This window comes from Panthera pardus, unplaced genomic scaffold (genome assembly GCF_024362965.1).
Source record: "Panthera pardus isolate Hobbes unplaced genomic scaffold, ASM2436296v1 HiC_scaffold_10, whole genome shotgun sequence".
In the NCBI taxonomy this organism is placed as follows: Eukaryota; Metazoa; Chordata; class Mammalia; order Carnivora; family Felidae; genus Panthera; species Panthera pardus.
This window is the reverse complement of record NW_026526655.1, coordinates 97,690,586-97,716,789: the sequence shown is the minus strand read 5'-3', so window position 1 is coordinate 97,716,789 and position 26,204 is coordinate 97,690,586. Positions and strand designations below refer to the sequence as shown.

Sequence of the window (26,204 nt, the reverse complement as noted above, 5' to 3'; positions counted from 1 at the left end):
GGGAAAAAAAATCCCACTGGAAACAACATCCTGTTAATCAGGGGCTCTGAGATGTGACCTGCCCAGGCAGCTCCTGGACCTCGTCTGCCATTTTATATTTCCTCTTTAATCAAATCCCTGGATGCTACAGTTCTCAACTTGCAGAGATTTAAAAGGCACTTTGATTAATGGACTTGATCAGTATCCGCTCTTGTTTAACCATGGTGTTCTCCTCCACGTTTCACATTTCACACCCACATAGCACCATTCCCCTTTTATTACAGGAACTGAAGAATGTGATGGCCTCCCAGACAGCAGAGTAATTTATGAAAAATATATTTTTAAAGGGAGAGTGTATTAAAACTTGAAAAGAACTCAGTGCCTGTTGCTATTTTAATTTTAAATAGGCTATGCAAATAATTAAATGTCAGGTCATATTGACACCATCAAATTTAGGAGAGTAGAGATGGTATACAACCCCAGAGTCCTAGGGAATATTAAATCAGATAAGATTTACCAGAGCACTGAAACATATCTGCTTTTGACATGAAATAACAGTATCGATTGCGTTAAAAATGAGCCAATTTCCAAAAACCTCTACCTGCTACAAATGTTTCCATATATACCACAATTCTTTAAAAAGAGATAAAAAGAAATCGAGATGAATTTGTAACTGTATTTAAGCACTAAATCCCTCTTTGCGTTTTTTTATCTTTCTCAAGCCTCCTCTGCCTTACACTACTAGCCTATTTCAAATATTGACTTCCAGGAAAGGATGGATAAGAACAGCCAATATGCAAGGCTAAGGTAATGGATACTGCTCACCTTACTTTAGAACAGTTTAATTTGCGTATTTACCTGAACTTTGCTCATGGCTTTGTACATTTCAGTCTTAATCGGTCACACCAGTGTGCACTGTGCACTGTGGTGCAGCTTTTCAAGATTCGTAGGAAAGTCAAAATCCTTTTAAAATGGTACAGAAAAACACAAGTGCTTAGTGAATAAATATTTCCTGTGGAAAGAATTGTATAATATCGTAGAAGTTCTGTGATGAATAAGACACTAGAAGACTTTTTTAAAATATTTATTTATTTTTGAGAGAGAGCATGTCAGCACAAGAGGGGAAGGGGCAGAGAGAGAGGGGACAGAGGATCCAAAGCAGGCTCTGCTGACAGCAGAGAGCCCGATGTGGGGCTTGAACTCATGAACCATGAGATCACGACCTGAGCCAAAATTGGACACTTAACTGACTGAGCCACCCAGGCACCAAGATACTATATAATAGTTTTGAGGAAAGGAGATAACAGCAGAAAAACGTGTCTTTTTCCTTTTAAGTTCTTAATTGGTGATTAAGGGAAATTCCTGTTTCTAGAATACCTAATGACTAGTCAAGCTGAATCAAGCGGAAAATGTCAGGAGGGAACTAGTTTTTCATCCAGGACTGGTTGGCCACTGGCAACCAACCCTATGTTGACAAAAGCTTGGCACTGGCATAGTGACTTGTCTATCCATTGGCCAGGGCAGATATCACTTAACAGTTACAGCACGGGGCCATCAATTCCACATTTTTATTTATTTATTTACTGAGTTTTTTCCTACATGTCAGCTCTCTAATAAGCACAGAGACATCGTAGTGGACAAGAGAGACAAAGTCCTTGTCCTCTTGGAGCTCACATTCTAGAAGAAGAGACAACACACAGGAAAGAAAGATCATTTCAGATAATGAGAGATGCTAGAAAGACAGTTAAGCAAGGAAAGGAGCTAGAGTACGGCCTAGAGTGTGGGGGAGGGATGTCACTTTAGCTAGGGTGGTTAATGTCCTCTCTGTAGCAGTCACCATTTGGGAGAAACTTGACCAATGAGACAGGGCCAGCCATGAGAAGATCTGATCCTCAGCACAGCACTCCAGGTGGCCATTAAGAGTCAACGGCTGATTGGCTATGGATGAGCCCTGTGCAAGGCATGCTGGGAGATATAGAAAAGTTCAAGGTAAAAAGCATTCCATTTAGCAACATCAGACATCACATGATTCTGAAACAGGGTATGGAAAGCAGACTTGGAATACATGGATGCTAGTCTTCGTCCTAGAATCTTGGTTTTTCCTCATCAGTAAAATAAGATGGACCAAATGATCTATAAAATTCCTTTTAGAGCCTGTGGCCCATAATTCTAGCTAAAAAGTGAAGTAGGATTTTAGACAATTGGAGAGATAGGGTAGATTAAGTCGAGAAGCCCTTTTGTGAATGGGGTCATTTGAAGAGTCAGATGAGAAATAAGGTATAACTATTGCTTCTTGGAGGCTTCTTGGTGATTTCAGAAAAAGCCATAATCAGCCCCTAGTTTTTCAGTTTCAACTGCCACAATCCAAAGCAGTTCTCACCTTGACTTCTGCATGAAAATTAATTGGTATGATCTTCTCGGCCATGCACACATTCAAAATCATCAACATACGAATATGTCATCTGGTCATCTCACAACACAAAGGGCTGCACAAAGGCAAATCACAGCGCTGTGGAATAAAGAGGAAAGAGTTGTCAGGGATTCATATGAAAAAATTCACCTTTCGCTGCTGACTGACAACAGGGGAGCCAGCACAGAAGTGCCATGGGTGAGAATTATAGGCTTGCATGGTAATGACGGGTCTGGATCAAGACTCAGGTATGAGTTCAAAAATTCCTGATCTTGCTTCACAATGGCATTAAAAACAGGTCCCAAGTGCATGAAAATATTCCCTGTCTTACAGGCAATAGTTCAAGTTAGGGTCATTAGCCATAATACAAATACTTACATGTTATTGTGATATTGTGAATTTAGATAATAAATTATTGAAATTCACTTTGTGGGTACAAAGTCCTTCATAAATACTTAATCTCCAGAGAGACTTCAACTTAGAGTTACGCACCCCATTTGTGGACTTCTCCTTATCCAAGTTACTCTGGGTCCCTGTTCTCTTTGTAAAAATTTCGTGTGCCCCACTAGCCTCTTCACAGTTCCCACTGTGGCTGATGGATACTGGCTTGGATCTTGCCATCCCAGCAAACCAAGAGATCCAGGACAAGCCAGGAATGGTCTTTTGAGTAACTTCCAATTCACAAACAGCCCCACTGACTTATTATTTCTTGGTTTTTCCATGCTCTAAAGCAAAAATGTAACTATGTCTGTGACTTATCCCAGACCACAGGGATGGATGGTTTCATGCGGGGATGCTTTCTCCAGAGAAAAGCTCATACTACGAATCCAATGCTTTGGGCTTGCAAACTGTTCATCAGGCACCTTAAAGCCCCCACATCTCAGCCAGGAGCTAAACAGGAGGCTAACCAGAGGCTTGCATTCTCTGGGAATATATAAGACAGGGCAGTACAGACATCATCTCCTCTACCTCCCTCCCTAAAGCAACAGTTCTAAAGACACTTACTCAACATGGTTTTGGCCTATACTCTAGAGACCCTTTAGGGCCAGGATGGAGTTGTATTGGCTAGAGAATTCCCCGTTAGTGATAGAACACAGCTGCAACACTACTCCATCTTCCTGGTCCTCAAGCTTCTCATTTGTAAAATGAAGGTTTGCATCTGTCTCTTAAGGCTTTAACATCCAAGGTAGCCTGGTTGGTGGATAAGCCTGCTAGGTGTCCAAAACTCATTTCTGGAGTTTACTGTTGTACGTCCTGACCTCAATTCACTTGTTTATGTTATAAAATAATGCCTACCTCACAATGTTAACTGTAAGAAACACAATTAATTAAGCATGTGAGTGTTAAACCGTAGTGAGCTGTTTTACCTTATGTAGCAAGACCTCTTACCTAACCATCCAGCATAGTTCTTTCCCTATGGAGGTCCTCACTAAGCACTAAATTGATTACTTGCTGGACTTGAGCTGAGAACAAAATTGGACCCTCAGCATATCCCAAACCCTATTTGAATGAAGAGTTTATCTGGACCATCCTTGTTGAAGGTGGAGATCCCAGGCTAATACCTCCCAACTCATGAAATCTGGTTAGAGCAGCCAGGCATGCAATAAGAAGGAGCCATGTTCAGAGAAAAGGAAAACCAGGCACCCAGGACTGAGTATTAAGTGCATATGTACATGTTCCATTATTTTCATGTCTTAAGATAACACCATTTTATTATATCTCATGACTTTGTGGGTCTGGAATTCAGGCCAAATTTAGCTGGAGGACCTTTCAGTTCCACATGGCATTAACTGAAGTCAATCTGTGATATTTGGATGGTGAGGAGACTGGACTGAGAGTCTAAGACAGTTTCATTCATATTTTTGGGGCCTTGGCAAGAATGGCTGGAAGGCTCAGCTCAACTGGACTATCAACTGGAGCACTTGAATGCAACTATGACAGCATGGTGGTCTCAGGGTAACCAAAATTCTTACACAGTAAGTTGGAGTCTTGAGGGAGTTTTCTAAGAGACCAAGGCAGGAGCTGCAAGGCTTCTTCTGACATAGCTTTGAAAGGCAGGCACTGTTGTTTTGGCCACATTCTATTGGTCTGCTGGTTCTATTGGATGACTAAGGCTGGTCCAGATTTCAGGAGACAAGTACCTTGAATTTACCTCAATACTTGAGCCTCAGTTCTGCTGCATAGAACCAGGTATGGTATGACCTCTTTCATCTTCTCATCCTTTCCATTGTCACCACCAATGTCTTCATCATGTAATGAGAAAGCCAAGACTGAGATGTCACCAGGGCAACAGAAAACCCCAGCAAGTAAAGACCAAAGGACCCTCTGAATGGCCACCATCTTGAAATACCTGACTATGTCCAGCAAGCTTTCATTAGCCCAGAACCTAGAATACCAAAGATCTTCCCACATTCTCTGCTCTACAGAGATGAAAACTGTCAACAGGAGGCTCTCTGGAGACTGGCACTCTCCAGGAGGCTCTCTATCACCTACTGTTGATGGCAGGCATCAATGTGAAGGGAATGAGTTCCTCAGAGAGGACAAGAAAATTGGGCAGTTGAAAGGCTATGTCCCTTTGCTGCTGGTAGCCATCATGCAAGAGGGACCCAAGGCTCCTCAGGGCTGTCAGGGTGCCCAAGCCCTCTCCATTAATATTATCATCCAGGGTCTTACAACATAAGTTTAATTTTTCATATGCTGCATTCATTATGGGCTGGCTGTGGCTTTGTTCTGTGCCATCTTTATTCCAGCACAGCGAATGGGAAAGCAGCTTCTATCTGGAACATTGTCAGGTGTCATAGCAGAGGGAAAGGTGAACACCATGATTCTTAACCCTTCTGCTCAAAAGTGGCTCCTGTCACCTCTGACACTCACATGTCATTGGTCAAAGCAAGTCAAATGTAACACTGAACACAAAAGGACCAGGAGGTAGAGCCCTCCCACCGCAAGGAGAGGCCCTGCAGAGAAAGGTGCCACAATATTTGGTAAATATTAACATAATCCACCATAGTCTGTACTCTGCACACAAAACACGCATTTCCTTCCCCTGCCCATCTAAGAGGACGCTTATCCCTCCCCAAGGGAGACAACCCCCAATTCCTCTGCAGGTGCTGCTCTGAGCTCAAAGTCCAGGACTTGTGCATAAGGCACAAGCACCGCTATAGAAGGTTTGGATGTGCCTGCCTCCTTTAGATGGGGGACACCTGAAAAATTAAGTCACTTGCTCCCACACACAAACTCAATATGCAGTTAGGGACAGGGACACAATAAACACTCCCATTGGGAAGTGGATGCATGGGAAGTCATTTACTAGTCACTGACCTCCCCCCCCCCCCCCCAGTAAGTCTAAAGTCCCACTGGGCAGGTATGGTGAGCAGCCCCTTGTCCTAAGGGTGGGGCACATTTAGCACCCCGATTCTTTTCCCCAACAGAAACTCCCCAGTCCACTCTTCTCCGTGGTCCTTGGTTCTGCCCACTGAGAGGTCCACTTTTTCACAATCCTCCTTTGCCTAATCTAAAAAGGAATATGGTCTGCTTGGGTGCTAAGCAGAGCCCTCAGCCTCCCCCCTACCTATAAAATATTGGGGGAGCCAAAGTTTGCTTTAAATACCAAATGGGTGCAGTCTCTTTTACTCCAAGCTGGTGGCTTTTGTTTGCCCATAAAATTCTCTTAAAATGCTCATTTGTTTCTTATATATTTGATTCTAGTCGGCCTCCAGGACCAGGAAAGATAATAGTAAAATGACTATTTTTGCTTTAAGCTCCTCAGTTTGGGGTTGGTTTGTTATGTAGCTATAGATAACAAAACTGCAAAAAAGTACAGATACCCAGGCCCAGGCAAGGCCAGTTGAATCAGAGTCGCTGGTGGAGAAGCCTGGACCTCACCACTTTGTTTCTGCAGGTGATTTCTGTTGTTGCCGAGAGTTGAAAAACTGCTGATCTTTTGTAGGTGGTGCCAGTGAACAAAAATAAAGGGTTACACAAACAGTCATCTTTGACTTATCCCTAAAAGAAACCCCCTTTTCTATTTTTTTTCCCATCACATTCACATAACAGTCAGATATAACCAAGTAGATAGTGACCAGATGGTAAAGGGCTGGAAGTTACATCATAGGAAGAAAGTAGGGGAGGGGGTGCATGGGAAGGTGTTTAATGCAGAGAAGAAAAGTTGACAGGGAGCATTTAGTTATCTCCCCATATTTAAATGGGTAAGAAAAGCTTTCTCTGCTTACTAGAAATCAATAGGAAGCCATTAGATAGAAATCACAAGGATAAATATTACAGTTGATATAATTTATCATAATGAGACGGAGAATGTAGTATTTTCTTAGTAGCTCTTACCAGAATACGTAACTAGGGCAGGGATTTGAACTTTTCACAAATAGCCTGGAGTTCTCTCATTCTGTGCACATAACAGGATTGCACTTCTTCACCCCTTTGAGGTTAGGAAAGACAAAATGACTCACTTTGACCAATAATAATAATAATAATAATAATAATAATAATGTCATTGGAAATGTTTGTATATTCCAAAAGAAAACTTTGAGAGCCAGTGTGTAAATGGCCACGTCCCCTTTCTTTCTGTGATGTTTAGATAGTAGAGGCACCATTAATCTGGGTCCAGAATGAGGTTGTAAAGCAGAGATGCCAGATAAATTATAGGATTTCCAATTAAATTTGAAGTTCAGAAAATAATAATAATAATAATTTTAGTATGCATTTTGGGGGGCATATGTATGCTAAAAATAAAATTATTGAGTATTTGAGGGTGTCTTGTATTTTTCCTTCCTAATTCTGGCAACCCCACCCCCAAAGCGATCCCCATGGGCCATGTAGCATTAGGAAGAATTAAACCTTTGTTATTCTAGGCCATGTGGACTTGCAGCTTGTTTGTTACAGCCAAATAACTTAGCCTAAACTGACTTAACTACTTCCCATTTTTGATAAGAAAATATTTTGATGAGGCCTAAGCATAGCCCTAATATGTGAAAGGAGTAGGCAGCTTCTCTGCATAATAAGAGAGAAAACTGAGAGCTTCTGGAGGTAATATGAGAAGGGGAGATGGATAGAAAACTGTTAAAACAGAGCCTCAACCATCAGGGAATTTCTTACCTACTTGAAAAATAAAGTAAGAGGAAATGATGGTAGACAGTAGTCTTGAGGTCATAGAGGTCATTGTGGATTTAGGGTAGGCATGGAAGGACTTCATGCAAAAGCGGGCCTGCCTGACCTAGGGGTGGCCAAGTAAGTAGGAAGAGCTGAGAGCAGAAACACCCTGTGGGGAATCGGTAGGGCCAGGTCTGCTCTATGCCACCACCTACCAGCTTCATCAGTCCCCACAAGCCCCGGCTCAGGGCAAGGCTGGAGATAAAGCTCTAGGTGGCACCTGGACCCAAGTCACAGGCCTGCTCTAACGCTGAGAGACTACTTGCATTCCATGATGCTGATGTCAGTGGCCCGCCTGGGCCTCTGACAGGCAGGGGAATGGTGGTTGCGAGTTGATTGCAAAGCCAAAACCGAAACATGTTTGCTAACTTTTGTTTGACACATCAGTGTTATAGGAAAGCTCCTTGATAGCAAGGGATCCCTCATTTCTATGTGTCCTCACCCTTAGCACATGGTGGGTGTTAAATAAACATAGATGCTAGGAGGCCCAATATTTTGAGACCCTCTTTAGCCGCTACAGCAACTCCTTTTGGCCACCAGGGGGCAGTACAGGGTCATGAACTAGAAACTGTGGTGGGAGTTCAGAATCCGGGTGGATGTGATTCCCATAAACCAGGTGGTAGGGGAGAGCCCAGGCTCTGCCAGCACTTTCTTGGGCCCACAGAAAAAGGAAATAGACATTTTTTCCTATAAATCTATATTCATCCACTTAAAATGCTGTCCTTTATCTGAGATTTTCTTTCCCAATTTTTTACCATTAAAACATCCTTTCTTTTATGTGGTAGGATTTTTGTTCTATTTGCTTATGTTTTACATTCTTATTTAACCAAATAAATAACAGCAACCTTCTGGTGTTCCAGAATGCTTGCAGTAAATGACTGTTTAGGTTTGTGCAATCAACGATTAGGAGAACCCTTAGTGTTGAATGTCAGAATCAGATGGGGCCCATGACAAAAATAGGGGAGCAGCAGATAAACTGCACCTTTGGGTCCCCCAGGCCTTCTTTCCTGCCACCCATTGCTCTTTCCTTTGTGGTCAATGGGCCAGCTCAGCGCCCTCCTGCTCTCTCCCTGTCCAGCCTCCTCCTCTAAGTTGAAACCTGTTTTGGGGACAGAATCTATCAGCAGCTTAGACATCAGTGAGAATTTAAATCACTCCTTTTCCCTCCCAGAAAACTTGCCTCACATGTCTTATCTCTGATTCCAGAACGCAGGTGTTTTTGGCTGCAGGGGGAGATACGAGAAGAGGGAAAGGCAGTCAGCGTGGTGATAAAAATCAGGCCACCCAAGGGACTTGCAGATCCCACTCTGCTTTATTGGAGCGGCTACAAGAGCCACCCCAATGCAGGTAGACCAGTTCCTCGGACAGAGTGGCCCCAGTGCTTATTCTTCCTTCACCTTTTTGGAAAATCGTTTCAGTCACACCCATAAGTAAGCACTAACGGTCCTGATGACAGAGCCCTCTGTCCGTTGGACCAGTGCAGCCCAGGCAAGAGACAATGCCCCAACTCATAAAGGGCGCTTCAGTCACAAACCAAGATGTACTGCCCATAGTGCATTGTGGGATACAGTAGCATTTTTAGCAATGATTGTACCAAACAAACCAGCGAGCCTGCGCTGAGACCTGCCACGGCAGGGGCTGATTATGCTCGTGTTATGGGGATACAATGAAGTATGAGACACAATGAGTGTGAGACACATCAGAAAGAACAAAACAGCGGCGCCTGGGTGGCTTAGTCGGTAAAGCATCCAACTCTTGATCTCCACTCAGGTCGTGATCTCACAGTTTGTGGGTTTGAGCCTGGGGTCAGGCTCTGGGCTGACAGCATGGAGACTTCTTGGGGCTCTCTCTCTATCTCTCTCTCTCTCCTTCTCTGCTCCTTCCCCACTCACGCTCTTTCTCTCTCTCTCAAAATAAGTAAATTAACTGTAAAAAGAATACTTCAAAACAAATGCCAGAGTTGATAAGGAGATGAGGACGTGTTTGGGAGACTAGGAAAGCCTTCCTGCACTGGGCCTGAAATAACAGGTACAACTTAGACGGGAAACAGCAAAGGCACAGAGTGATCCAAGGGCCCGGGTAGGAAGTACAGGGCTGTGCTTGGAGCACGGGGCCCGGTCCAGTTTGGCCATAATGTGAGCCAGGGAAAACGAACGCTAATGAATGACAGGAAGGCTTAGGCAGGCAGGGTGGCTTCAACCCCATGGCCACAACTGACCCCTCTGTGGCCTTGGGACTCAGTGACTTGAGCAGCCAATTTTAGCACACAAAGCCAAGCAGTAAGGAAAGTTTAATAGTAATGGTTACTTTTACCTTACCCAGTTTCTGTCGCAAGCCTCATTTTTCCTGATGTTGGAAATGTCATCTCCCGCAGTCTGGGCTCCCACTCTACATGTCCAGGCCCCGGCGGGCCCACTAGCACTCAGCGGCAGTTTCTGTGCCCAGCATCTACAGCACCTCTCCCCTTCCCTGCTCGGCAGGGGGGACCACGCTAACTGCCTCTCCTTCATCCTTGCTGCCTTCGGGATAGCTGGCTGGGGCTGCCAAAGCAAAGCGCTACAAACTGGGGGGCTTAAAATGACAGATGTTTATCCTGACACAGTTGTGGAGGCCGCAGGTCTGAAACTGAGGTGTCAGCTGGGCCAGACTCCTTCCTGAGGCTCTAGGACAGAATCCTTCCATGCCTCTTTGTCGCTGAGACACCTCCGTGCACTCCCTGAAAGGTGACTGCAAGCCCACGGATTTCCCCTGCTGGCCCTGTGCCTCTCCGAGGCCCCCGGAACTCTCTGGCCCTCTGCTCTGGGGCCAGGATACAACCCTCTCTTCCCTGAGGTCTTTACACCCCCCCTGTGCTCTACCCCAGCCAAGGGGCCTCAGGGCCCTCACCCTGAGCGCACACAAGCCCTCCTTACCCTTGGGGAGTTTGGCAGAAGGGAGATGAGAGTAAATGTGTCTCCCTGCTCAGAGGCCCAATCTCTCGTCACCGCAGCCACTGTCTCCTCTCTCCACAACCTGGGAAACTGTACTTACTTACCACATCTTCTCCCAAATCTATTGGCTAAGGCCTAAACTTCCCAAGCTCCTCAGAAACCAAGAGAAGACCCCTTTCTAACAGAACTTTGCCTTTGCTGATGTAAGTCTCACTGGCTAAAGGGACAAGGGAATCTGGTAAGAAAACATCAGCAACAAAATGATTCATTATTTGAAAATAGAACTGCACTTCCCCGAGGCACCCAGCTCACTGAGTGTATAAAGGTCTGGCCTCGCCCTCTGGTGTGTGCAGTCCAGTCAGCCAGGATCCCCAACCCCAGTACGCCTTACTTTCAGTGCTAAGAGCAGGAAAGTACCAGAGAACCCAGGAGACAGTGGTGGCTCCGCAGTAAACATCAGGTGCCTTCTCCGTCCAAGGACGCTGAGCAACCTGGGGAGACCACGGCTCAGGCCTTGGAACCCAAACTGTTGAACGATAAGGAAGTCTCTCCAACAAAGGCTTTCTTTTCCGGGCAACTGGTTACCATTTCAAAGCACCAGCAGCGCTTTGACTCCAGAGTGACGGCACAAAGGCATCTTTGAGGACTTTTACGACCAGGCCCACTCAGGGGCTAAACTCACAGTCCTTTGCTCCCTCAGAGACTTCTCTACGACTTGATTCCACATACCTGCACGTGGCTCTCCCCACCATCAAAAAGGACGCCTCGAGTTCTGCCCCATATTCTTGAAAATAAGAACAAAGTAACCACCCCCACCCCCACCCTTTACGGCTCCCACCCCGAGATTTGTTCCTATCAGCTTCTGTTCCTCTCGTGGCAGCCAGGGGCAGGCATCTGATTCTGCGGCTTGTCGGCGGGGTGGAAAAACAACGCGGATTTCCACAACCTGCAACCTAATTTCTGGTAGGAAGGTACCATCTGGTGGATATTTGGGAAACTGCTCACGTCCTGCGTTTGAAAAGGAGCATCTGAGGGCAGCTTGTGTGGAGCATGCCAATGGCAATATTACTCCGAGATGGAATGAGACCTTCACATTCAAATATGGGCCGGTTCCCTAAACGTTTGACTCCACATACACACAGTATTCTTAGAACCAATCAGAAGCATCTAGAAGAGTCTCCTCTGTTTTCCGGCCTTCTCCGTCCAGTTTACCATTAATCCAAACAGCTATTTATCTTCTGTTCTCTTCTTCTCAAAGTATAGTTCTTGCTTCCCTTTATCGTGGAAATTTATCTATGAGGGCTGTACCTTGAGAAATCTAGTCATACCTCATTCCATGAACACATTCACACAGTCAGTGATCCTTTATGGGGTCCTCTCCCCAGCTTCTTATGGCCCCTTCCTCTGAGATTCTGTCCTGGTCTTTATATCCTTGCATTGGTCAGTCACTGGACGTGGGTTGCCTAACAAAGGCCAGGGCCTTGGACAAGGAGGCTCTCTACAGCTGAAAAATGTCTGCTGACCAGCCCCCTAGCAGTGGTGAGACAAGTCTTTCCCTAAGGGAGCCCCCAATCTGTAAAAATAGGCTGGGCTCCTAATACAATCTTTACCTACTTGTTAAAGTCTCATTCCCACTAAGAGATGGCATCATTCTTGTTGTCTTCATTCTTAACATTTAGAAGCAATGGACATTGGCAGTTACCTGAAGTAAGTTAAAACCATCTCCAAAGGCCAGGACCTCTGTGAGGAATACTGTGAAGTCATCAGTATCTGTTCTATTTCCACTTTTGTTCCTTTGCCCCTTCCCTTCACTGTAGCCTCTCTCTATTCCTTTCTTCTGCAGTCAGAGTTTTGTTTTCTAGGGTAAGAAACAGGACAGACTGATTTATACTATGGGGTAAATGACTGCTAGCCAATCATTCCTGTCTAATGTAAGCTTCTCTATTCCTGTCATGATCCAAACATTCATCACAACTGTATTTAGACAATCTTCTACCTGCTCTCTCTTCTCTATTTCTTCTCTAGTCTACCCTGGCTATTGAAGCCACACTGGTCATCCTTAAACATCACTTTTGTCATGTCACTCCCTCATTCAGTGTCACCTCACCTCACTGACATGCCCAGTCCAAGGACAAGGAGCGCTGGACCAGGAGTCACAGACCTGAGGGGCCATGAGGATCTCAGCAACTAAGAGCACAAGAACTGGAGCCTGACTGCAGGGTGTGAGTCTCAGTTCCATCACTTACTGGCTGGACTTCGGGCAAGGTACCTGTACCCTTCTGCCTCAGTTTTTCTATATATGAAGATACTATTTAGGACGTGAAAATAGCATAGCCTGCTGTGTTAGATTAGTTAATACACCTGAAGCGCCTAGATTAGTGGCTGGCACATAATAACCATGTCAGTACTATCATTAGTACCTAACAGTATTAGTACTATTGTTAGTTATATTAACTAGTACCACTAAGAGTAGTACTATTAATCACTGAGTTCCAAATGAGTGACCCCGACCTTGAATAAACCACTTCATCTTGCAGAGGAGCTTCAGTTTTATCATCTTTAATTTTTTTTTTTTTCATGTTTATTTTGAGAGAGAGAGACAGAGCTTGAGTGGGGGACGGGCAGAGAGAGAGGGAGACGCAGACTCGAAGCAGGATCCAGGCTGTGAGCTGTCAGCACAGAGCCCAGTGCGGGGATCAAACCCACAGACCATGCAATCATGACCTGAGCCGAAGCTGGACGCTTAACTGACTGAGCCACCCAGGCGCCCCAGTTTTGCCATCTTTAAATTGAGGGCCTGGTGTCCCTTCCAGCGCCAGAATTTCGTTTCTCCCACCCTCTTCACAGCATCCAGGCCTGACTTAACAACATGCAATAGCATATGATTGTGTGGTGGCTATAATGTTCAGCTCACCCTTACACAAGCCCTTGTTCAGACTTCTGCCAGCCTAGAATTGTCCATGCACCTCTCCGTGTGCTGTCCATCTTCCCAAATACAGGACGAAATGTTGGTCTCTCCGATCTTCGTGTGTGCCTATGGAATCCAGAATAGCTTCTTCTATCTAGGTGTTCCGGAATTGTTTACTGACCAAATTAATGTCGAGCACCAAATGGTTCTGGCCACTTTCCAGCAATTTGTCTTCTCTGCCTCTCCCCCTCTGGAATCACTCCTCTAACAGAGGTCCTGGAAACGCTCTGGCTTTTTCAATTGCCAGCTTAATTTGCCGCCATCTGTCATAGAGTATGTGTTTCCCGAGGCCTGGAGCACATCTTCCAGGGGCTTAGCTCTGTGCCACATCCATCTCCAGGCAGACAGAGTTTACATGCAAAGAAGCCCAGGGGCGTGGTTGGGGGGCGGGGCCGGGGGAGGGGAGAAGGAAGGTGGGAGCTGGAAAGAGTCGAACTGTATATGGCCTCCACTTTCCGAACTACCCTCACTCACTGTGCACTGATAGAATTTAGGAATTGATTTCCAAACATTTAGAAAAATTAGTGTCCTTGAAGACAGAAATCTTCCAGAAAGATAGCCTCCTACATACGTTGTTTATTGTTTTGTCTGTTAACACCTATAACACCAACCACAAGTAGTTTGAGCTTAGGCCACAGTAAGAGAAGGAACTGAAAAAAGTCTTAGGATCCACAGGTGTGGGAAGGGAGGTGGGAGGTGCCTTTTTTTTTTTTTTCTTCTTGAGGGATCAGTGATAAATCTGTGATCCCAGATAAAGAAGCCAGTACAATATGAATGAGTGCAGCAACTTGTACCAGTGTCCTCCACCGAGAAGATCAACAAACATATTTATGTATTTCAACCTGTGTATCTTTGGGCCTTTTATAGTACCCATACTGAGAACACTTGCTAGGGGTTTCAAAAAACATAGCATCCTTTTAGAGACATAGCCAGGTTTCTAGCAACTTCAACCCTCCAGCATGCAACCAGGATCCTGGCACTCAAGTATAAAGGTCTCGCTGTACCCCCACCTGATGTGCACTCAAGGAGTTACAGAGTCATCCTAGCCTGAACAAACTGTATGCTCACAAGTATCAACAAAATGTATACTCACAGTGAAGTTCATCCAATCTTCTGGGAGCCCCTGTTGTGCTGCAGATAGGATTCTAGGAAGGCAAGTAAGCAGTGTTTCTGAGTATGTCCCAGGTTTGCCTTGCCAGCCTCCCAGCCAATGCTACTCTCAACTGTTTATGCTGGGTAGTTCCATACCTGATTAATCTGATTGGAGGACGTGTGCCCAGTGTCTCTTGCTAATACATCACAGTTGGGTTCCTAACCTAGAGTTTGCTACCACCTGCCACAATACAATACAGACTACAGATTGTCTCTTGGGAGAGTGATCTCTACCATCTAGCCTTGAACAGTTGGAAGGAAGAGGTCTCCTCTATATGCACTGCTTTGAAATCCAACCTCCTGAACCCCAAAGAAGACATTTTATAAACTTCACTTACGGAGAGTAAATAGAACAGAAAATCTCTTAAAGAGCATGCCATGCTGAGAAGCCACCACAGCTGGGATGCCCCATCCTCACCCAGGAAGGCCTCACCCATCCTCTCCTCTACTGCTTTTGGGAAAGACGACTGACCCATCACTCTTCACAGCTCACCCGCTCCTTGGCACTTCCCACCCCACCGTCTCTTACCTCTTCCAGGAAGCTAAGTTAGACACACTCTCTCCTGCCTCCTTTGCCCAGGCCATGGGCATGCTCAATGCTTCCCAGAGAAATAAACCATGTGTCCTGTCTTCCAGCCTTTACTCCCAGCCCCCTCCTACCTCTGAGCTCCTTGTTACTCTTCTGAGTACACATTTCTTGAAAAAAGCTATTTATAATTATTGTCTCTCTCAGTACCCACTCTTACTCCACAGATCCTTGCAACCTGCTTCAACCCCCATTTCTCTTTTTAGAAATGTTTACTTTTGATATGGGGGGGTGGTGGTGTAGGGGCAGAGGGAGCGGGAAACAGAGGATCTGAAGCAGGCTCTTCACTTACAGCAGTGAGCCCAACATGGGGCTCAAACTCATGAAGAGTGAGATCACGACCTGAGCCTAAGTCAGACACTTAACTGATTGAGCCAGCCAGGCGCCCCACCCGTGGCCATTTTTCTTCTTAAGGTGGCCCTTCAAAAGCCAGCAGTGAGCTTCCAGTCGGGAAATTTAATGACCAATAATGCCGTCTTCATATTGGTCAGCTATCTACAGCTTTGGCATTTCTGCCAGCTATTTCCCTCTCCTTTGTTCTCCTAGTTCCCAAGACCCTCCATTTCCCTACATTCTCGCCCTAATACCTTTGCCATGACTCCTTCTCCCTTTGACTCCTCTTCCTTGAGCCCTCTGCATGGCATCCTCTAAAGCTCTGTTCTTGCTATTTATCTCCTTAAACTTTCCTGGTTCAGATTTCAACACTCACCTCCTTGATCTTCATTCACCCTCAGTCCTGAAGGTGCTATTGAGCTAGAGATCTCTACTTTCACCCACCTCCTAGGCAGTTCCATTGTTATCTTCCATATCCTCTTCAAAATCAACAGATACCAAACTAACTCACCATTTTCCATCCTAGACCTGTTCTACTCCTATCTCTGCTATTGGCACCAACACCCATCCTTATCCTCAAACCGGTCATGTTGGTCACCCAGGCTAAACTGCTCAGCCCTGTCCTTCCAGGTCTCATGAGGTACCAATCTCCATGGATGCTGCCTCCACACCAGCTTTCTCCATCCTGTTTCCATGTTCCGCTCAAACTCAGACCCTCATCACATCTTCTGGGGATGACTAGGTGGCAGGCTAATTTGTTGGAATATTAACCTATGTGTTTTTGTGTTGCCTTTCTGTCCTCTATCCCATGAAGATTCATCACTGAATACTTGGTGCATTCTTGCCTCTAGTGAGAGATTATCTGGCTTTTATTGGAGAAAACTCGTAATGCCCTTGAAAGCAACATGGGGAAGGAGGAGATGCTTTTAAAGAAAGAGGAGAGACAGGGAAAGACTTAAAAAATAAACAAATAAAAGAAGTAAAATATTTAGAAGTTAAGCTTTCACTTTTTGCAGATGACATATTATACATGGAAAATCCAATAGACTCCACCAAAAGTCTGCTAGAACTGATACATGAATTCAGCAAAGTCACAGGATACAAAATCAATGTACAGAATTCAGTTGCATTCTTATACACTAATAATGAAGCAACAGAAAGACAAATAAAGAAACTGATCCCATTCACAATTGCACCAAGAACCATAAAATACCTAAGAATAAACTTAACCAAAGATGTAAAAGATCTGTATGCTGAAAACTATAGAAAGCTTATGAAGGAAACCGAAGAAGATATAAAGAAATGGAAAAACATTCTGTGCTCATGGATTGGAAGAATAAATACTGTTAAAATGTCAATAATACCCAAAGCAATGTACACATTCAATGCAATCCCAATCAAAACTGCACCAGCATTCTTCTCGAAGCTAGAACAAGCAATCCTAAAATTCATATGGAACCACAAAAGGCCCCGAATAGCCAAAGTAATTTTGAAGAAGACCAAAGCAGGAGGCATCAAATCCCAGACTTTAGCCTCTACTACAAAGCTGTAATCATCAAGACAGCATGGTATTGGCACAAAAACAGACACATAGACCAATGGAATCGAATAGAAACCCCAGAACTAGACACACAAACGTATGGCCAACTAATCTTTGACAAAGCAGGAAAGAATATCCAATGGAAAAAAGACAGTCTCTTTAACAAATGGTGCTGGGAGAACTGGACAGCAACATGCAGAAGGATAAAACTAGACCACTTTCTTACACCATTCACAAAAACAAACTCAAAATGGATAAAGGACCTGAATGTGAGACAGGAAACCATCAAAACCCTAGAGGAGAAAGTAGGAAAAAACCTCTCTGACCTCAGCTGCAGCAATTTCTTACTTGACATATCCCCAAGGGCAAGGGAATTAAAAGCAAAAATGAACTATTGGGACCTCATGAAGATAAGAAAACTTCTGCACAGCAAAGGAAACAATCAACAAAACTAAAAGGCAATTGACGAAATGGGAAAAGATATTTGCAAATGACATATCGGACAAAGGGCTAGTATCCAAAATCTGTAAAGAGCTCACCAAACTCCACACCTGAAAAACAAATAATCCAGTGAAGAAATGGGCAGAAAACATGAACAGACATTTCTCTAAAGAAGACATCCAGATGGCCAACAGGCACGTGAAAAGATGCTCAACATTGCTCCTCATCAGGGAAACACAAATCAAAACCACACTCAGATATCACCTCACGCCAGAGTGGCCAAAATGAACAAAACAGGAGACTATAGATGCTGGAGAGGATGTGGAGAAACGGGAACCCTCTTGCACTGTTGGTGGGAATGCAAACTGGTGCAGCCACTCTGGAAAAGTGTGGAGGTTCCTCAAAAAATTAAAAATAGACCTACCCTATGACCCAGCAGTAGCACTGCTAGGAATTTACCCAAGGGATACAGGAGTGCTGATGCATAGGGGCACTTGTACTTCAATGTTTATAGCAGCACTCTCAACAATAGCCAAATTATGGAAAGAGCCTAAATGTCCATCAACTGATGAATGGATAAAGAAATTGTGGTTTATATACGCAATGGAATACTACGTGGCAATGAGAATGAATGAAATATGGCCTTTTGTAGCAACATGGATGGAACTGGAGTGTTAAGTGAAATAAGTCATACAAAGACAGATACCATATGTTATCACTCTTATGTGGATCCTGAGAAACTTAAGAGAAGTCCATGGGGGGAGGGGAAGAAAAAAAAGAAAAAAGGTTAGAGAGGGAGACAGCCAAAGCGTAAGAGACTCTTAAAAACTGAGAACAAACTGAGGGTTGATGGGGGGTAGGAGGGCGGGGTGGTGGGTGATGGGTATTGAGGAGGGCATCTTTTGGGATGAGCACTGGGTGTTGTATGGAAATCAATTTGACAATAAATTTTATATTAAAAAAAAAGTGAAATACTCTTCCGCAACAAAAAAGGAATGAAAATTGACATACACAACATGATGAGTCTCACAGATAAAATGTTGAGTGAAAAAAGCTGCAGTAGGATTCTATTTATGTGAAGTTCTAGAACAGGCACACTAATCTATGGGGGTAGAACTCAGCAGAGTAGGTGCCTCGGGGTAAGGAGAAGGTTGCTTGGAAGGGGACATGAGGGAACTTTCTGGTGTGACAGAAAAGTCCTAGATCTTCAATGGGATGTGGTTATATGGGTATTCCAATTAACCAAACACATCAAGCTCTACACATAAGGTCTACAAATTTCACTGAATGCCAACTTTTAAAAAAGAGGTCAGACAGTGATGGGAGCAGTACTGATGGCAGCACCCTGCAGAGGAAACACCACTTACAGATCACTATCTGGTGTCTTTGGGGAACCTAGACCTTGGGCGACAAGGGTCCCAGATTTAACAAAGCTTTGCATGCTCTTAAGCCAGAGAAGGCTACCAGTCTTCAAAGATGTCAGTGAGACCATAATGGAATGGAGATCCGGGGTCCTTCCCAAGCTTACCAGGTACATAGTAATCTTCCCAGATTCTGGCGCATCCTTGAGAAGGCAGGAAATAGCTCATACTGTATTTCCTATCAACCCAGCAGAACAAAACTGGAAATTCAACCTGAAGAAAATAAACAAATGGGCATTTCCAGCACACCAGACTTGGTGGATTGAGGGTCAGACCTCCTGCAAATGTAAAGACCTATGCTATTTCTCTCAATTCTTCTTATTCACTCTGACAGATTAATCTTCCTAAATCACAGTCAGGGTCATGTCTTCTCCTGGCTAAAGTCTTCCATGATTCTATCTATATTCCTTGGAGGGGAAAAAAAAAAAAAAAACAAAAAACAGTGTATATCCCTTAGCCTGAAATTCAAGGGCCTCCTTAATCTTTCTTCCGAGACTCTGTAGCCACCACTTCTTGGTAAGGAGAAAGTAAGAGGGACACTGTAAGACTAACACCAGTCAGAGGAATTGTTTTAAAGGCTGTTGTCCTGTTGCTAGGAGGAGGCCACACTCCAGACCACAGCAGTTCCACACACTACTTGGCTAATGTTCAGAGCAAGTGAACACATTTTAATATTTATGCAACCCAAATATAATTATAAGCACAAATCTCTCAAAAACTGAGATTTGTTCCAGTCATGTTTTTCCTAATAGCCACAAACAGGAAACCCTCGTGCACGTGTGTTTGGGGACTAACACACAAATGCAGCCTTTGGGATGAGACAGACTGGGTTTGAATCCCTGCTCTGCTCTGACTGTAGCAGACATGGTTGGTTGTGTATCCAACAATCCAGCACGGACACACACAGCCTCCTTCCAAAGAGCTGGATTTGTTGTTTCAGTAAGTCACACTCCTCCACTCTGTCCCCCACTAAGCCAGTCATTGAAATCCATTCTACTTAGGATGGACACATGTTGGAATTCTGATGACAGAGACCTAAGGAAAGCTCTTCTGTAAGGCTTGCAGGAAACTTTCCTTTCTCTTAAAAATGACCACCCAGGAAGACAGGTCTCTTCTGTTGCTGGATTTGACTGTCTGGATATGAAGCCTGAAAATGCTACATTATCTGTCACCCACAAGAGACCACCTGAGGACAGGGTCTCCACACCCCAGGACACAGCAGAAAGATGGGCAAAAATGCTCCGAGTACAGGAATAGGTTGATCAAAAACACAGGCCCCTTTTCAGCCACTGGGAGACACCACTTTCTCCATCCATCCTCTACATGAAGGGCAAGGCCCACGGTGAAGGCACTTTGGTAAATTGAGATTGCTCTCTCGAGGCTGGTATATTTAGAACTATTAATGTCTTCACTGTTTTCCTGAGCTATTATTAATTAATGGTTTATTTCATTCTGCCTCAACTGAAGTGGTGGATGAACACAGGTAAATACACAAAGGATTGAAAAAGAAATCAAGTTGAGATGAGGAATTGTGCATTTCCTTCTGCAAATGATAGTCTGTACTTCCTCAGAGCAGTGTCTGACGACGTATCACCTCTGAGTTCCCGTGCATCTATTTCATCTCTAATGATGCTGCTAATGGGGGGCTTACTTGCACTTACCACGCACTCTGACAAACACATCTATCCATTGGCATTTGGGGACTGCAGACAAATGGAGCTATAAAAACCTTCAATTGCTCAGCGCCTCATTGCCTGAGGGTAATTTGTACTTTATAAGGCAGAGGTGGAATTGTGATGAGGAAGATACCACATTATGCTGGTTTCAAACTTAGGGAAAGTATCAAAGAAAGAGCGAAGACACAAAGCTACCTTGATTCACTGTGGAAAGTATTTATTGAACATCTACTGGACGCACAACAGCCAAGGCATTAAGAAAACACGGAAGAAATTTTAAGCTGCCAGACTCCACCTGCCAACAAGAGATACCACTTTTGTGGAAGAATCTACATACAAAACCATAAATGTGAAAAGGTCACAGGAATGTATGTATATATTATGTAAATATATTACACACACACATACATGTATTTAATGCTAGATTGAGTTGCCAAAATGAAAAAAAAAAATGGAAATGTCAGAAAGAAGTTGACGTGGCCCCCCGTATCTGTAATATCAAATAAACTGTTAGTGACACCTAATAAATCATTAATGCAACTGCCTTCTAAGTGTTCCTGAACACTCAGTTAAAATCAGGTTCTGGGGGCACCTGAATGGCTCAGTTTAGCATCCTACTCTTGATTTTGGCTCAAGTCATGATCTCACAGTTGTGGGACTGAGTCCCATGTCAGGCTTCCAGGTGAGCGTGGAGCCTGCTTGAGATTCTCTACCCCTCTCCCATGCTAAGATTAAAAAAAAAAAAAAAAGTATGTAAATTTCTGGGTTCTATTGTGCTTTACTTTGAATGTGCTTCTGTCCTAGCTTAGCTCAATCAGCCTACGACCTCAGGAGCAAATCAATAGTCTGGAGGAAAGGTGGAACTTACAAGATTTGGGGTATGGTGAAATTCAAATAAATTAGCATGGCAATAGGTTCAGAGCAAAGCAGGGCTGTGTGTAGAGGGCTGAGTATCAGGTCTGGACTGCAAAGTGGACCCAGGGTCCTATACCCTTGGAAACTAAAGTTTAGATGTGGAATGCTGTCTCCCAAAACCCCTTGTCTGAAGCTCTGCACCTCATGGAAATTGAGGCAACCACTCTGGGTCAAAGTAAATTATGTCAAATAGCAAAATTTCTGATGGTCTGATTTTAGAGAACAAAGTTCCTCTGGGTTAAGAAAGCAGTAGTCACTGCAAAGGAGTTGTTCTGACACGTTACAGCTGCAGAATGTCCTTGGGTGAAATATTTTTTCCTGTTCACTGCAGCTGGCTTTAACTGTGTCTGATGAAGGAAGGGCAGGGCAGATTTATATTTTCTTAGTCTGATCTAATTTCTACTTTCTCACCTCCACGACAACTCGAAACACACTGTCCTGCATTTTGGTTACTTACGTTCAGAGCTTTCTCCAAGCTAGACTATAAATACATCAAGGTCTAGCAGTGTCTCTTATGCGGTGAGTGCTCAAAAATATTTTCTGGACTTAATTTGATTATCAATAGCAGCAAGAGCAATATTTCAACTTCATCAATGAGGGCACATCAGGTCCAAGCAAAACTAAGATCAGGCCAGGTCAAGTGGCAGATTAGGAAGCTCTTCTACAACAAAAAGATCTTCCCACTTGCAAAACTGAAGGCAGACCATCATTCCTCAGCTGGAAGAAACATTTATTTTAACAAGATTTCAATAGGAACACATTCAGCAAAGTTGCACCTACAAAGGGAACTTGCAAAAGAAATCAGCCAGGCACAGGGTTAGCCTTCTGCTACATGAACTGTATACTTTCAAATCTGCATCTTTCAGATTTTGCTCTTTTTATGAACGGCGGTGGTAATCAGCCTTTTCCATCTTATCCTGCCCTAGGCCTACAAAATTGCTTAAAAAGGCATAGCCTGTCAAGTTTTTATTTGCTCAAGTAATGTCTGTTCAATCATCTCAGTTCAAATATGTCATCATTAAACAATCACACCCATTATAGAGAACATAATGGAACCATTTGGAGTGGAAAACTGTTCTTAACCCCAAAGTATCCCTCAAGTAAAGGGCTTTTGTGTCATAGGAACACTTCCCACTTCCTCTCACCATGAAATGCTAACACACTGCAAGTTGTTTGTAAACTGGCTGGCGCGTGAAAACCAGAGAGCAACCAGTACAAAAAGCTGTTGTTCACGAGACCTAAAGAAATGGCACTGGAATCTCTCTGTGCACTTAGTAATTTTAGGGTAAACTTAACTAGGATTTGGTGAACACAAGAATTCATTCCCATCTGATAAAGCAGTTCTGCTTTGCACTAAATGGAAAGCAAGAGTTCATCAGTCAACATTGAGATTACCAAAAGGAAACCATTCTTAAAAAGTATTCCTTACTGAGTGTTCTTCCACGTCCTGGTGATCAGCCCTATCTGGGAGAAAAGACGTTCAGCTCAGAGTGGACACGTAAGACACACGTTCAGAGGCAGCAGGGGTGACAAATGTCAGCAATGCCCCTCCCTATAAAAGACTGCTTTGTTTTCATTCCTTTTGAGACAAGGAGCAACATGACACATGTATTACCACAGCTCTGTCTTAGGGCCAGGGGTCCCCTGCCAGGTGTAATCTGAAAGCTCCTGCACTCCAAAGTAACTCAAGGCGATTTAAAATACTTATGCACTGTCAAACAGTACATGGACATGGACATTTATTCCCTTTTTCAAAACACTTGTATTTAACCTAAGGCAGCTCTGATCTCAGTCTGAAGCACCATCCCCCAAACTTACAAAAGCCTTGGGGCGGGGGGGGGGGGGGGGGGGGAGATTCTTTCAGAGTTAGCTTTAGGCTTGTGCTGAGTCCATTTTGAGGTTTATGAGGAGGCTCTAGGAGAACATATTAGCACAGAGAGAAAAGAAAAATGCCTGCTTGTTTGACAAAGTAGAACTTCAGTTTATTTCTTTACTACTTAGGCTAAAATGTCCTGCATCCACTTAAACTTTAATCACTTCCTTCTGCTATTGTTATGTTGCTCATTTTTGACACCAAAATGGGCTTAAGCAGGAAAAGTGTCTTGGGAATGAGCCATGATCTTGCCAAGAACACAGGAAACCCTGAGTACACAATTACTGGGTCACAGAATACCATAAATCCTCAGTTCTTGTTGTAAATGTTAAGATGTTCATTAGTTAGGGAAAAAAAAAAGTCATTGAGATTTTCTATAGGAAATAAGCAATATGTTATTAGAATGTAGAACAGAGGAAGGAATATTCTTAGTTAATGTATTTTGGAATACAAAAGCAAAATCACAATCCTCTCCCATGCTCAAGTTCAAGTATTTCAGGATCAGGTTGCCTATGGTTAGTTCTATGCTAAAATAGGAAGAGCAAGCAGCTAAGCCAATCTATGCTACTATATTACCTAAGGTTCAGTTTGATACATGTAAAACACACCACTGGTGGAGTTCTAGATCACATGTTGCAAAAGGTTGTTTTTGAGCTTTTTTTTCCAGATAAGAATTTTCATTTACACTGTATAGTAATAGGAAAGTGTAGGACATTTAGTTGATGGGCATCTAAAATCTGCATGATGAATTAAAGGCAATTATGTCCATGTACCTTAATAGTAAAGGAACATTTCTTTGCTGACTCTGCAATCAACCTTTACATTTTTTCAATAACCCATATCACTAGAGAGAAACTGCACAAAGTCTAACCTTAAAGAAACATGAAGAACACTAACTAGCAAGTAGTATTAAACACTGAACTTTAAGCATGAAAAAAAGCTTAAAATGTTACCCAATCCTCTACTTTTTCTGGCTTTCCTTAACACAAGAACATAAATGATGGTTCTCATATTGAAATTTTAATATGTTGCTGTGGCTTGAACATTCTTTTAAAGTTCCAAGAGGCAAAAACCCTGTCTGTTTTGCTATTATATCCCCATATCTTCAACATTTTTTAGCATATAGGAAGTTCTGAATTGATACTCAATAAATAAATTCCACTGTGAATTACTGTCACAGCCTAAGTTGCCTCTTTGTTTTTATTGAAGGCATGGCTATGTTGCTGAAAATAGCATACTTTAAATGGGAACATGAGATGTATTATTTCCATAACTCAGATCCAACTTGCTTTTGACAGCAGCAAATTTAACTGAAACATATTCTTTATGGATGATAGGAGAAAAGAGACATCTAGTGGATGGACTGAGACTCAAAATTCAAAAACCACATCTGCCTCTCTCTCCATCTTTTGTTAGAAGTCCCTGAAAAAAAATAAGTTGTCTTCTTTGTCAGAGGTCAAAGACAAGTAGTCACTTCAATTTCAAGAATACTGAAATGCTAATGCCTGAATAAAAAGTCTTCTACTTGGGAGTTTAAGAAGTCACTTCCTTATCCTTGGGTGGGGGTGGGGGGGGGGGTACTTAAAACCATTTTATTCATGCTTCAAGTGCCCTAAAGAATAATGTCCATAAAGTTGTAACTTTCCATTTATAAAGGTGAAGAAGGAGAAACAGGTAGAAAAATAACGTACTGTTCAGATCAAGTAACTTTTGAGATATATTAGTGGCAGGTGAATCCACAAACATACAATTTAAATGTACCCAAATGTGAAATCATTAGCAGATCCTTGATCTTAGGTTTATGAAAACATAATATACATATAAGGGCAGAACCACTTTTCAATGGACCACCTTGAAAAGGATGAATTTTTAAAAGACTATATGTAGCTATAAATGGATATGTAGAATTTTAATTTCTTCCAAAAGTGATCTATTTTAAAAACAGGTATTGGAGCACCTGCGTGGCTCAGTCATTTCCAAGTCCATCTCTTGATTTCGGCTCAGGTCATGATCTCTCAGTTTATGTGTTAGAGCCCTGTGTTGGCCTCTGCACTGACAGTGCATAGCCTGCTTGGGATTCTCTCTCTCCCTCTCTCCTTGCCCTTCCCTGGCTCATGCATGTGCGCACTCTCTCAAAATAAATAAACAATAACAACAACAACAAAAATAGGTTATCATCCCGCCTGTATCCTAAGTATTCTTAATTACTGGGCCAAAACCGTGGTAGGATCAGAAACACCATTTCCACAAATCTTTTTCAATCCAGATAACTTTATTCAACAAATATTTGAGCACTTGCCACATGCCAAGAATGTATTTCATAACACTATCACAAAGTTCACTTTTATTTGTAGACTAAAAATGCTTTACCAGTCTTTAAAACCAGTTCAGGTACTTTCTAATTCATAAAAATCCAATTATGTCACTGGCAAGTTTCACTTTCAGTATGAGATCTGCAAATAGGTACATAAATTTAGCCAATTTGGAGAGACAGTGCCAAAATGTGCAAGAGCTTAAACACGCCTAGACTGGGACAGCTTAATGTCCCAATGGTTGTTCTACATACAGAGAGGTCTCTTTCTTTTCGTTCTCTTTTTAAAGAGTTCATTTCCTCATAACATCCAATTCAGTCTCCAACAGACTTGCTGAGTTTTAGGCTCTTGTTATTAACTGAGCACTTCAGCCTGGTAACTAAGGACATCATGCATGACTTGGTAGACGTATTTAAGGTCATTTGATATCTCCCTCTCATGAGCAGCATCTAGCACGAAAAGGTATCACCTCTCTCAATTAAATGGGTCACAGAGGCTAAGC

At 43.2% G+C, this 26,204-nt stretch overlaps 1 long non-coding RNA gene across 4 annotated transcripts; it reads right to left on the bottom strand.

Moving 5' to 3' along the window:
- Window positions 1–1,048: 1,048 nt before the first annotated feature.
- On the bottom strand, window positions 1,049–24,955 carry LOC109269942 (uncharacterized). Of its 4 annotated transcripts, none has more exons than XR_002081347.2 (5): window positions 19,034–24,955; window positions 14,547–14,598; window positions 4,542–4,632; window positions 2,360–2,488; window positions 1,049–1,944 (listed from the first exon to the last, which is right to left on the bottom strand). It is a non-coding gene; the product is annotated as an uncharacterized LOC109269942 (long non-coding RNA). The 4 variants fall into 4 exon arrangements; XR_008424773.1 differs by having other exon boundaries at window positions 14,547–19,139; window positions 20,798–24,955; XR_008424771.1 differs by having other exon boundaries at window positions 14,547–24,955.
- Between the last annotated feature and the right edge of the window lie 1,249 nt (window positions 24,956–26,204).